Source organism: Convolutriloba macropyga, chromosome 5 (assembly GCF_964194025.1).
Source record: "Convolutriloba macropyga chromosome 5, txConMacr16.3, whole genome shotgun sequence".
NCBI lineage: Eukaryota > Metazoa > Xenacoelomorpha > Acoela > Convolutidae > Convolutriloba > Convolutriloba macropyga.
In genome coordinates, this window is record NC_134472.1 from 57,214,795 (window position 1) to 57,228,812 (window position 14,018).

Sequence of the window (14,018 nt, forward strand, 5' to 3'; positions counted from 1 at the left end):
AGCCAATTACATGGCTGATTGAAGATAAGAAATTAAGCAAAACATATGAAGTATGAAGACGAACGCAAATTCTTAAAAAGAATTAGCTGTGAAACAGAAAAACTCCTGCTCAGAGATCTTAAGTCGAGAAATTGTCAACCGAAATAGTTATAAACAGAAAACGTACACCAGTTTATAAATAGAAAAGGTGATTACTTTTGAGCCAATATTAGTCATTGTAACAGACAGAAATAAAAAGAGCGCAAAACTCGCTATTTTTTGTTGAAAATGATGGAATAATAACAGTTTTGTGCATAGAAATGCAGTGTCAACGCATATTCATTATTAAAGATTACCTGCCACCTCAAAAAACTTCGCCAATGACACAGCTTAACAAGAACATTTAAAGTATTGAAATTCAAAATAACTATTATTTTTTCCGAAAATGAATTTTTGACTAGGTGATTAAGAACCATTATTTTTTGTCAGATTAGGGAACAAGTCGACATTAAAACAAAATCTGGCAATGTCCAGCTGTACAAGTAAATTATTCAAAAAGGAAACAACTTTCAGCCCATAACAGCCATTAGCTGTTCATTGTATATCTGAACTATTGAAACTCTGCCTTTAAAAAAGTTGCATCACGTTTTCTTAGAGACGGTAGGAACAATATCAAAGAAAGGAGAAAAAAACCTAGAAAACTATATGGTACTCAAATTTTTTGGGCAAGAATTTTGGGCAGGAAACTTGTTTTCGCTTTTTTTAATGGTTAACTTTGGCCAAGAAAATTCTGTAGCAAAGCATTTTTCACTCAGTTGACAAAAAAGATTAAAAGTCAATGTTGAATTGTGCATTGGATTGAGATTGCAAAATCAGTTAAATGGAAGTTACAGAAAAAATTACAAATGAAGGAATTGGTAATTCACAACACGGGAAGTATGTGCCAAGATAGATTATCGAAATCATTAAAAAGAATTTTAAAAAAATTAATTCTAAGGACCAATGTAGGTGCTTACAGAATGTAGGCTGTAGTTTCAGATTGACGAATGTAGTTTCAGAATGAATATTGTAGACTTAATTGACTCTATGTGTTTTTGAGATATTAGTGCCTGTATTATCAGCTTGGGATTAGCCCATAACAAAAAACTCTTAGATCGATTTGGTTGGATCTAGGCGAGTTCCTTCTTGTCTGGAGAAATTATGATTATTTGCGCCCGCCACGAGTGAGTTAGTCAGTGTACTGCAGACCCTCCCGAATTCCTTAAGAATTACCACTTTTGTTGTTCTAGCGATTCTGACTGACTCGATCTTTTCGACTTTACTGTTATCGATGCGAATGTTGCAATGTTGTCGCCAGAGCTACGGTAGGATGGATTAAAAATTGAATTGAAGTCATCTTCTTAGAAATTATTGACTGTGATGCCATTTTCACATTCTCTTCCACGTGCAATAAAGATCCATTTGTGTCCCGCTTGCCACGAAAAATTACAATTTTGAAAGTAGATGATTTCAAAGAGAGTTGATTCCAAAGGTTAGAGCTTTGTTGAAGTGTGTTGAATAAAACTATGAGTGGAGTTTAATACTTTGAGTTGACTTTTCCTGCTGATTTCGTGATCTTGATGCATAATGATGCATAGATAAATTGATCACCGGGATTTGGTGGTTGTCATTAGCAACTTAGGTTGATTATTTATGTCAAGTGTATAAAAATTTTGGCAAAATTTTTACGTTTTTCGTAGAATTGATCAGCTAAATCCCCATTCGTTTTTTGTTGTTAGGTTATCGAAGCAAAAAAAACGTGCCCGCACTGCACAAAAACAATTAACTCCCAAAATATCATCACTTTTATTGTTCCGACCCCACTTGTAGATAGATTATCGAAATCATTAAAAAGAATTTAAAAAAATTAATTCAAAGAACCAATATAGGTGCTTACAGAATGTAGGCTGTAGTTTCAGATTGACGAATGTAGTTTCAGAATGAATAATGTAGACTTAATTGACTCTATGTGTATTTGAGATATTAGTGCCTGTATTATCAGCTTGGGATTAGCCCATAACAAAAAACTCTTAGATCGATTTGGTTGGATCTAGGCGAGTTCCTTCTTGTCTGGAGAAATTATGATTATTTGCGCCCGCCACGAGTGAGTTAGTCAGTGTACTGCAGACCCTCCCGAATTCCTTAAGAATTACCACTTTTGTTGTTCTAGCGATTCTGACTGACTCGATCTTTTCGACTTTACTGTTATCGATGCGAATGTTGCAATGTTGTCGCCAGAGCTACGGTAGGATGGATTAAAAATTGAATTGAAGTCATCTTCTTAGAAATTATTGACTGTGATGCCATTTTCACATTCTCTTCCACGTACAATAAAGATCCATTTGTGTCCCGCTTGCCACGAAAAATTACAATTTTGAAAGTAGATGATTTCAAAGAGAGTTGATTCCAAAGGTTAGAGCTTTGTTGAAGTGTGTTGAATAAAACTATGAGTGGATTTTAATACTTTGAGTTGACTTTTCCTGCTGATTTCGTGATCTTGATGCATAATGATACATAGATAAATTGATCACCGGGATTTGGTGGTTCTCATTAGCAACTTAGGTTGATTATTTATGTCAAGTGTATAAAAATTTTGGCAAAATTTTTACGTTTTTCGTAGAATTGATCAGCTAAATCCCCATTCGTTTTTTGTTGTTAGGTTATCGAAGCAAAAAAAAACGTGCCCGCACTGCACAAAAACAATTAACTCCCAAAATATCATCACTTTAATTGTTCCGACCCCACTTGTGGGGGGGGGGACTATATACTCAAATGTGTTTTTTTTCAGTCAATTTTGGCCGATCGATATATTCATCGCAGAGAAATGTGAGTGGTATCATTGAAAAAATGGCCCAGCGTGGAATTCAAAATTAAAAAGATTTTTTTATATTCGTTTTTTTTCGAAGAGTTATCGAGAAGTGAAATTTTGTGTGAACACGGGATATTTGTTCAATTTTAGTGTGATTTTTCTTCAAATTAAGATATTTTCTATAAAAATAGTATTTCAAACTTAATTTTCTTGCCAAAAAACGAAACAATTTTGTGTTCCTAATAGACTAAAGGCGTTGAAAAAGACTAGTTCTGATCTCATAGGGAGGTTCAATATCAAAAAAATTCGAATTCTATTTGAGAGCTCTTTTATAAAACTTTTCTACTTTTTTGCTTTTTTAAGTCACCTAGAGACAAGTCACATTTTATATCGAGGTTCCGTTAATGATAAAACTCCTTAACAGTCAAATGAAGCCTAGTGAACAAAAAAAATCGTTTTCAAGTAATTGCTCATGTTTTTTTGGCTAGTTATAAACAGAAAACGTACACTTGTTTATAAATAGAAAACGTGACCACTTTTTAGCCAATATTAGTCATTGTAACAGACAGAAAAAAAAAGAGCGCAACACTCGCTATTTTTTGTTGAAAATGATGGAATATTAACAGTTTTGTGCATAGAAATCCAGTGTCAACGCATATTCATTATTAAAGATTACCTGCCACCTCAAAAAACTTCGCCAATGACACAGCCTAACAAGAACATTTAAAGTATTGAATTTCAAAATAGCTATTATTTTTTCCGAAAATGAATTTTCGACTAGGTGATTAAGAACCATCATTTTTTGTCAGATTAAGGAACAAGTCGACATTAAAACAAAATCTGGCAATGTCCAGCTGTACAAGTAAATTATTCAAAAAGGAAACAACTTTCAGCACATAACAGCCATTAGCTGTTCATTGTATATCTGAACTATTGAAACTCTGCCTTTAAAAAAAGTTGCATCACGTTTTCTTAGAGACGGTAGGAACAACATCAAAGAAAGGAGAAAAAACCTAGAAAACTATATGGTACTCAAATTTTTTGGGCAAGAATTTTGGGCAGGAAACTTGTTTTCGCTTTTTTTAATGGTTAACTTTGGCCAAGAAAATTCTGTAGCAAAGCATTTTTCACTCAGTTGACAAAAAAGATTAAAAGTCAATGTTGAATTGTGCATTGGATTGAGATTGCAAAATCAGTTAAATGGAAGTTACAGAAAAATTTACAAATGAAGGAATTGGTAATTCACAACGCGGGAAGTATGTGCCAAGATAGATTATCGAAATCATTAAAAAGAATTTAAAAAAATTAATTCAAAGAACCAATGTAGGTGCTTACAGAATGTAGGCTGTAGTTTCAGATTGACGAATGTAGTTTCAGAATGAATAATGTAGACTTAATTGACTCTATGTGTATTTGAGATATTAGTGCCTGTATTATCAGCTTGGGATTAGCCCATAACAAAAAACTCTTAGATCGATTTGGTTGGATCTAGGCGAGTTCCTTCTTGTCTGGAGAAATTATGATTATTTGCGCCCGCCACGAGTGAGTTAGTCAGTGTACTGCAGACCCTCCCGAATTCCTTAAGAATTACCACTTTTGTTGTTCTAGCGATTCTGACTGACTCGATCTTTGCGACTTTACTGTTATCGATGCGAATGTTGCAATGTTGTCGCCAGAGCTACGGTAGGATGGATTAAAAATTGAATTGAAGTCATCTTCTTAGAAATTATTGACTGTGATGCCATTTTCACATTCTCTTCCACGTGCAATAAAGATCCATTTGTGTCCCGCTTGCCACGAAAAATTACAATTTTGAAAGTAGATGATTTCAAAGAGAGTTGATTCCAAAGGTTAGAGCTTTGTTGAAGTGTGTTGAATAAAACTATGAGTGGAGTTTAATACTTTGAGTTGACTTTTCCTGCTGATTTCGTGATCTTGATGCATAATGATGCATAAAAAAATTGATCACCGGGATTTGGTGGTTCTAATTAGCAACTTAGGTTGATTATTTATGTCAAGTGTATAAAAATTTTGGCAAAATTTTTACGTTTTTCGTAGAATTGATCTGCTAAATCCCCATTCGTTTTTTGTTGTTAGGTTATCGAAGCAAAAAAAACGTGCCCGCACTGCACAAAAACAATTAACTCCAAAAATATCATCACTTTAATTGTTCCGACCCCACTTGTGGGGGGGACTATATACTCAAATGTGTTTTTTTTTCAGTCAATTTTGGCCGATCGATATATTCATCGCAGAGAAATGTGAGTGGTATCATTGAAAAGCTGGCCCAGCGTGGAATTCAAAATTAAAAAGATTTTTTTATATTCGTTTTTTTTCGAAGAGTTATCGAGGAGTGAAATTTTGTGTGAACACGGGATATTTGTTCAATTTTAGTGTGATTTTTCTTCAAATTAAGATATTTTCTATAAAAATAGTATTTCAAACTTAATTTTCTTGCCAAAAAACGAAACAATTTTGTGTTCCTAATAGACTAAAGGCGTTGAAAAAGACTAGTTCTGATCTCATAGGGAGGTTCAATATCAAAAAAATTCGAATTCTATTTGAGAGCTCTTTTATAAAACTTTTCTACTTTTTTGCTTTTTTAAGTCACCTAGAGACAAGTCACATTTTATATCGAGGTTCCGTTAATGATAAAACTCCTTAACAGTCAAATGAAGCCTAGTGAACAAAAAAAATCGTTTTCAAGTAATTGCTCATGTTTTTTTGGCTAGTTATAAACAGAAAACGTACACTTGTTTATAAATAGAAAACGTGACCACTTTTTAGCCAATATTAGTCATTGTAACAGACAGAAAAAAAAAGAGCGCAACACTCGCTATTTTTTGTTGAAAATGATGGAATATTAACAGTTTTGTGCATAGAAATCCAGTGTCAACGCATATTCATTATTAAAGATTACCTGCCACCTCAAAAAACTTCGCCAATGACACAGCCTAACAAGAACATTTAAAGTATTGAAATTCAAAATAGCTATTATTTTTTCCGAAAATGAATTTTTGACTAGGTGATTAAGAACCATCATTTTTTGTCAGATTAAGGAACAAGTCGACATTAAAACAAAATCTGGCAATGTCCAGCAGTACAAGTAATTTATTCAAAAAGGAAACAACTTTCAGCACATAACAGCCATTAGCTGTTCATTGTATATCTGAACTATTGAAACTCTGCCTTTAAAAAAGTTGCATCACGTTTTCTTAGAGACGGTAGGAACAACATCAAAGAAAGGAGAAAAAACCTAGAAAACTATATGGTACTCAAATTTTTTGGGCAAGAATTTTGGGCAGGAAACTTGTTTTCGCTTTTTTTAATGGTTAACTTTGGCCAAGAAAATTCTGTAGCAAAGCATTTTTCACTCAGTTGACAAAAAAGATTAAAAGTCAGTGTTGAATTGTGCATTGGATTGAGATTGCAAAATGAGTTAAATGGAAGTTACAGAAAATTTTACAAATGAAGGAATTGGTAATTCACAACGCGGGAAGTATGTGCCAAGATAGATTATCGAAATCATTAAAAAGAATTTAAAAAAATTAATTCAAAGAACCAATGTAGGTGCTTACAGAATGTAGGCTGTAGTTTCAGATTGACGAATGTAGTTTCAGAATGAATAATGTAGACTTAATTGACTCTATGTGTATTTGAGATATTAGTGCCTGTATTATCAGCTTGGGATTAGCCCATAACAAAAAACTCTTAGATCGATTTGGTTGGATCTAGGCGAGTTCCTTCTTGTCTGGAGAAATTATGATTATTTGCGCCCGCCACGAGTGAGTTAGTCAGTGTACTGCAGACCCTCCCGAATTCCTTAAGAATTACCACTTTTGTTGTTCTAGCGATTCTGACTGACTCGATCTTTGCGACTTTACTGTTATCGATGCGAATGTTGCAATGTTGTCGCCAGAGCTACGGTAGGATGGATTAAAAATTGAATTGAAGTCATCTTCTTAGAAATTATTGACTGTGATGCCATTTTCACATTCTCTTCCACGTGCAATAAAGATCCATTTGTGTCCCGCTTGCCACGAAAAATTACAATTTTGAAAGTAGATGATTTCAAAGAGAGTTGATTCCAAAGGTTAGAGCTTTGTTGAAGTGTGTTGAATAAAACTATGAGTGGAGTTTAATACTTTGAGTTGACTTTTCCTGCTGATTTCGTGATCTTGATGCATAATGATGCATAGATAAATTGATCACCGGGATTTGGTGGTTGTCATTAGCAACTTAGGTTGATTATTTATGTCAAGTGTATAAAAATTTTGGCGAAATTTTTACGTTTTTCGAAGAACTGAATTCCCCATTCGTTTCTTGTTGTTAGGTTATCGAAGCAAAACAAACGTGCTCGCACTACACAAAAATAATTAACTCCCAAAATGTCATAACTTTTTTTTTTAAAAAAAAACACAAGAAGCAGAACAACAACTCCACTCCGTTAATACTCATTTCAAAAGATCAGGTAGACCCCGTCCTACTGGAAACTCTCTCAGCAATACCCAACAATTGGTAATCTTCTATCGGCATCACCAGCCCACCGACAGTATATAAATAAACGAAGTTTAATTTCTTTTACAGAATTTTCAACTGCAGACACAGTTCTGCCAATGCAAACACCGTTAATACCCCCAACAACAATGGCACCTCAAAATCAACCAGCTAACTTCTCAAAATTTTGCTTACACAACGCGTAAGAAAAATGGGGTCTTTCCCATTATAGCCCCCCCCCCCCCCCCCAGCTTAGTGGTCAGATAACCTATAGCCTCCCCCCCCCCCAAACATGGTAATTATACCATAATGGGGGGCTATAATTTCATGGGGGGGGGCTATAATGGGAAAGACCCGAAAAATGTTCAGATTTACTACAACCTGGACATACAAGTTCAAATTACTTTAGTCAGACTTGTCTCAACAAGTTATCTGACACAGATTCGTTGACTACTCATTTTTTGTCTCCCACAGCTCCAAAAACAACGAACAATCCATTTTATCCATAGAAAATACAAATACAGATTGTCCAATCACAGTCACATTAGAATGACTTCTTTACTAATGCGAAATCTCCATTATCCGTTCAAATTTCTCCTCCAATTAGCCCATAAAGCACACCCAGCACAATAACATTAAATTCTAACACAACAACACCAGATCCATAACGGCGCACACTCATCAATACTTGTGAAAGCCACCAGGTACCACTCGAGAAAAACCTATTTTTCCGCTAAAGATTGATGGAAAGTTCGTAGACCCATTCTCGCCCACTTTGGTGACCATGACAACGGAGCGCAACTCCGTATTTGGGCTAAACATTGAAATACCAAATTCCACGTGATCTCAACATTGCAAATACAACCAGCCCGTTATCTCCGTTCTCTTTTAAATTTGAAAAAGAACAAAACAGACTAATTTTTTACCCACAAGCAGCAGCAACGAATACCGCTTGATATTTTACTTTTATTATCCTCATTCGTTATTGTAATTTCATGTCGTCTATAATTTAACTGGAAATATTATTTTACTGGCAAATTAATGGAAATAATAACAATATTATCTTAAAATGGTCATTTCACAAGCTGTCCTTGCCCTTATCAAACAACCAATTGTTACAGACAAAAAAATAAGTGTACTCCTATATCGTGAATTCAAGACCTCATAGTAACACATGTTGCTTGCTCAAAGAAGCAAATAACTAAAACGCATCAATAGAAACTCAACAATAATCGATGAAAATAAAAAGCGACCCGCCCAACTGGCCAATTATTTCATCTAAAAAGCATCACTAAGAGATCGTTTTGGCCAAAATTGCTTTTTTTTAGATCTTTTAGATCTTATCATGAAGTTTTGATCTTAATAGAAGTTTTAGATCTTATCATGCAAACTGCTATGTTAAGAACATTGAATGCCCTGTCTCGCCTACAGAGGTCATACACTAGGATTTTCTCTACAGTTAACAAATATTACATTAACTCTCGAACTAAAAACCAAAAACGTCTAATATAACGACACGAGAATAAAACGCAACGTTGGAAGAGACAAGTACGCCTCAACATTCCGCTATTAAAGCTACAGTTGTTTGAGAACCAAATTATCACCTTCGAATTTTAGACTTCTGACGTTCCCAAGCCCATATGTAAATTTCAGAACCAAATTTTGTCAAAACGCTCAGCAACTCTGCGAGTAATTTTGGTCGTCAACATACTGCAGATATGCAGATTAGTTGTTTTCAAGACATCCTCTATATGGTAAGGAGTTTTCTCCCGATTCTTAGTAATTACCGAACCTCTTTACAAATGTAACGGGGAGAAATTTTCCTACGCAAAACATTATCAAGACAACTTTGTTCTAAACAAAGAGCAATTCGGATTTCAGAAAAAAAGAGTCTGCAACAGATGCAGTTATAGAGCTGGTTGAAACAGTTTCGGCTGATTTAGATCAAAGCAAGGAAACTGTTGCTATATTTCTAGAACTTGCAAAAGCGTTTAATTCCATTTCGCATAACATTTTCCTTAAAAAAATTAAAATGTATGGTTTTCCCAGGAAGCGAAAGAATTACTGTTTTCATTTCTTTCCAACCGCGGACAAAAGGTAAAAGTTAACGGCATATTCTCTGATTGTGAAATTTTGAATCACGATGTGCCACAAGGAACTGTTTCAGGACCACTCATTTTTCTTTTATATGTGAACGATTTCTCATCTAATATAAGCACAACGGAAAAGGTAATCCAATTCGCAGATGACACAAGTATTGTCTGTTGCGGACAGAAAGATAGCTTACATGGAAAAGTCACGGAAATTTTACAAAAACTAGAAGAATATGTAGAGATGAACAAACTAACTTTGAATACAAACAAAACCGAATTAATCTTTTTCTCGCGCGATAATTCAGATTTCGGATCTATTTCTTACAAAAACGAAGTTCTCACAACACAAAAAAGTTGCAGATATCTTGGTATTCAAATTGACAGGACCCTTAGTTTCGAGGAGCAGCTGAATAAAACCTTGAAAAAGATGGCTCATTCTGTAAGATCAATTTACCTTATAAGACATCAAGTTCCCCTGAACGCGCGAATTCTTCTTCTAAAATCACTTGTGCTTTCACACTTATCATATTCGGCAATCTTTTTTCAAAATTTATCTGCAAAAAACCTAAAACGCCTTAACCGACAGATTAACTGGGGTATAAAGGAGTGCTTTCTACGCAAAAAGTATGACAAGGCGAGAGATCTGCTTATCCAGACAAAGACCCTACCAGCTGAGCTAATAATAGCAAAAATGTCGCTAATCAAATTTTGTTATGATATTGCTAGGCCAGAAAATTCTGAAAAATTTCACGGATATCAGAATCTTTATCAAAATACTCGAACAAAACAAATCAAAATTAGACAAAATGCCAAAACCAGCTGTGGAATGAATTCGATTGTTCGTCAATGCGTACAGAAATGGAATAAGTTACCACATTGGCTTCGGTTGGCAAAAAATGAAAACGTTTATAAAAAAACGTTGAATGATTTCTTGCTCTCACAATATGAAAAAATTCCTTTGAACAGTAACGTAGGAGCTTTTAAAATTTATTTTTATTTTTAGGAAGAAAACAATCAATAGAAAATTTTTGAAATGTGATTCTTTAGGAAATTTGTTGATGTTTATTAAATTATTATTGTTTGAATGATTTGAAATATTTTTTGTTTCAGGTATATTTAACCGTATAGTTATAATTTTAATTTACTTGTTGCAAAAAAAAATAAACAAAGAAAGTTTGACTTCACTTCAATTAAGTCCCCGCGATTGTTCATTGACGAACACTTAGCCGTGTTCCGTTTTACCGTATACCAACTGAATTCAATTTTTTGACAAATTGAAAAAATGTAATCGCTTCAAAAATCAATGTTGGTCCGAATCGATGCATCCAAAAATACAATTTGAGGCAAAAATAGACTATGGAATTAGTCTCGTTATCTTGGAATTTTATCACATTAGTCTCGCTATCTACAAAAAACGCTTTGTTTTTTACAGATATAATAAACAGGCAGATTTTTTATTTCTAGTGCGGCAACAGGAATACTTTTGCTACACGCAAAAGCAAAAATGTAATCTCACTTTTTAAATGCAAAACTTTGTCTTCCCCCTTATTCAATAGATGATAAGCGTTTGGAGTGCATTGTGGTCTCTTCTAAAAAGTACAAACTGTAGGTCAGTTTACTCCCAAAATTGGCTCGTGGTCTGTAGAAGCCCCCCGCAAAACAGTCTAGATCACTTCAAAACTCCAGATGCAGATAATGATGACTTTTGTGGTATAATGCCCTAAACAATTAAGACGTTGTTAATATAAAAGTACCTAATACCCATGAGATAGAACGCCTGCTCACTCAAATTAACATTACAACTCACTAGGTCTGCATAATTACCAGCAACAGCTGAAAAATTTCAGTAGATAAAATGAGATTTAGGCAAATGATAACTGACGCTGCACAGAATTTTTGATATGAAATAAGCCGTAATTTTGAACATCTGCACGACAGGTTCAAATACAAGCCCACTACTCACAATTACAAAAACAATAATGATTATTTTAATTAATTGCTTTTAAGCGGTATAGAATTTAAACACGCCGTCTGGACGGGTGTCACCTCATCAACGGAAATGATTTGAAAGCCTCCCTCATTGAAATTTTTGGATACCTTTAGTGTGTAATAAATAAAAAACCATTCATGGACAGTGTCTATCTTTTACAATGTCGCCTTGGCTTACTTCGAAGTGTCCTCAAAATTATTAATTAGAAACTCTCTTCGGGCTCTATATTAAATTGGCGGACAAAATTGCATCGGGATTCTAGGGAATTTTTCACAGGCTGTGTTCCATGTATTTCAGTCGAGAAATGAGTATTTTCATGCACCACTACCTAAGAAATGTAATTGAAGACACTGTTTTTGCTAGCATGCAAAATCACTCTAGCCATGATTTGAATCAATTGCACACATAATTTAAAAATTTCTATTAAAAATTTTCCCAGCCATCACATAATATTTAAATCTTACAAAGATCAACAATCACACTACCGACATTAATAAATGAAAGCCATGATCCTGCCACCTGTAAACCAGACTTGAAATCACTACAATTAGAATCGTTTGTTCGACAGAGCAGGAAAATTCACAATCTAGTTCTCTACCATGTGATTATTCCGATAAAAATTGATTACAGTTATCATGAAAGTCTCAATGCTTAAATTTGTTATCTTTTCTGAACCGGTCTCTAACATCTTTAACGTTTTTGAGACAACATGGCCTTCACTGCCTACTCGGCACAAGAGTAAGAAGAGGGTTCCGCACTTCTCCTCCCATTGAACCTACACCATTCGATATGTTGATGCTTGAAGTGCAAAACATCCCTTCATCGCCAATCCCTCTGAGACGCAAACGTCAGCTCTTTTTGCTAGGGCTCAATTAAAGTAGAACCATTTGAAAAAGTTGTAACTTATAAGATAAATGTCAACAGCAACATAATTGTCTAAAATTTGGACACACCGAGTATACTAATCATTACATTTCACACACGTCCCCTCGAGACTCTCCTACTCCACGACGTGCAAATGTCAATCTAGACTCAATGGAGTAGTCACTTATCTGACTCCAAAAGACCACACAGATTCTACCATCAACATCTGTCAGCTTCTCTCAACAGCAACAACTTCAACGCTCGACTCCAGAAACGGTTGCCATACAGATAATTTAGGAGATTACAAATGTCACTTCCCTTCGCATTATCTCATAGGGTCACAATCCTGCAAAACTACACTACACTTAAATCCCCCTCACCTACTTGCGATAAGCTATTGTCTACATCATCCTACCAACCTTGTACCGACCACCACGCTTCAGTCTTTAGTTCATCCCACATAAGCCACTTTGCGCTAACGAAGAGAACAGATGCCTCAGTTGTCAGAACTCCGCCCTAATACTTAAATCCGAAGAATGGCTTATCTGCATATGCTAGAAAACCCTCATTTAGTCCCCAATTAGGACCCAACATGTGTACAAATGTCCAGACCAAACCCACTGTGCCTGTACAGAGAAATCTTTACTGCCCAGCTAGAACAAATTTTACAAACCAACCATTTACAAATTCCAGTCATATCGATACCAAACATATGGTTCAAATTCTAAAAGGAATCAACTGCCTTGCAACCCTACCGGACCATCGTTTAAAGCATACAGTTGTCTATTGTAATAAGGTGCAACTTAAAAAAAAATTTTGAGGCCGGGAGAGAGGAGACGTTTCCTCAAATGTACATTTTTTAGCCTTAACCTAAAATTTAGACAGAAAATTTGGTACTCGTCCCAATACTTCTTCGAGTTAGAGGACTGTTTAAACGAATATCTCGAAACAAAATTTACACGGGACACTGCTTCCTACCATGCTCACCAAGAATTTGATCCTTTCCATCGGTCTCACAGAGTCAACAGGACTAAGTAGCAACACACGATGCAATGTATGTTTGCTAAGCACATTTTTAACCTAGCAAACGCCACTCTGCTTGTAATTTGGCGTATCCAGTAGGTGAATACAAAAATTAGGTCTATTTGTATGAACTATTGACAGTGAAACAAAGAGCTACATCAAAAATATTTGGCAGCCCTTCTTGCACGAGATCCAGAATACCATTAATACTTCCATGATTCTCAAAATTGAGCCCTGGAGGTCCTTTTTGAGCAACAAAATTAATGAGATACAGTTCCCGTAACACGAAAAGACACAGTTTATCAAATTGCCTGACAAGTTTTACCAAAAATCTCAAAACCCACTCCGTCTCAGTCAGAGTTATTTCTCATTCTTCTTATATATTTTTTCTTTTCACTAAATTGAAACATTCTTCTGTTTTTTCTTGTCCATTTGATGGTTGGGACTGTTAGCTCACAGTAGTCATAGTCGCTAATTTAGCTCTTCTTGGCTAAGTCTGGCTCGCAGTAAGAGAAATGGAATGCTAAGCAGAAGGTAAGCATCCAGCTAGTATGTGTACAAAAGAAAGATACTATTTTGTGCAACCAAACTGAGAGACTCATATGCGACTCAGATCTCTCCAGTTGGCACAAAAACTTTCACTTATGCAAGACAGTTGGATGCGACTGGCCCGGACTGGACTTCAATGACCAGGATACCCTGTAACAGGCAATTTGACTGACTG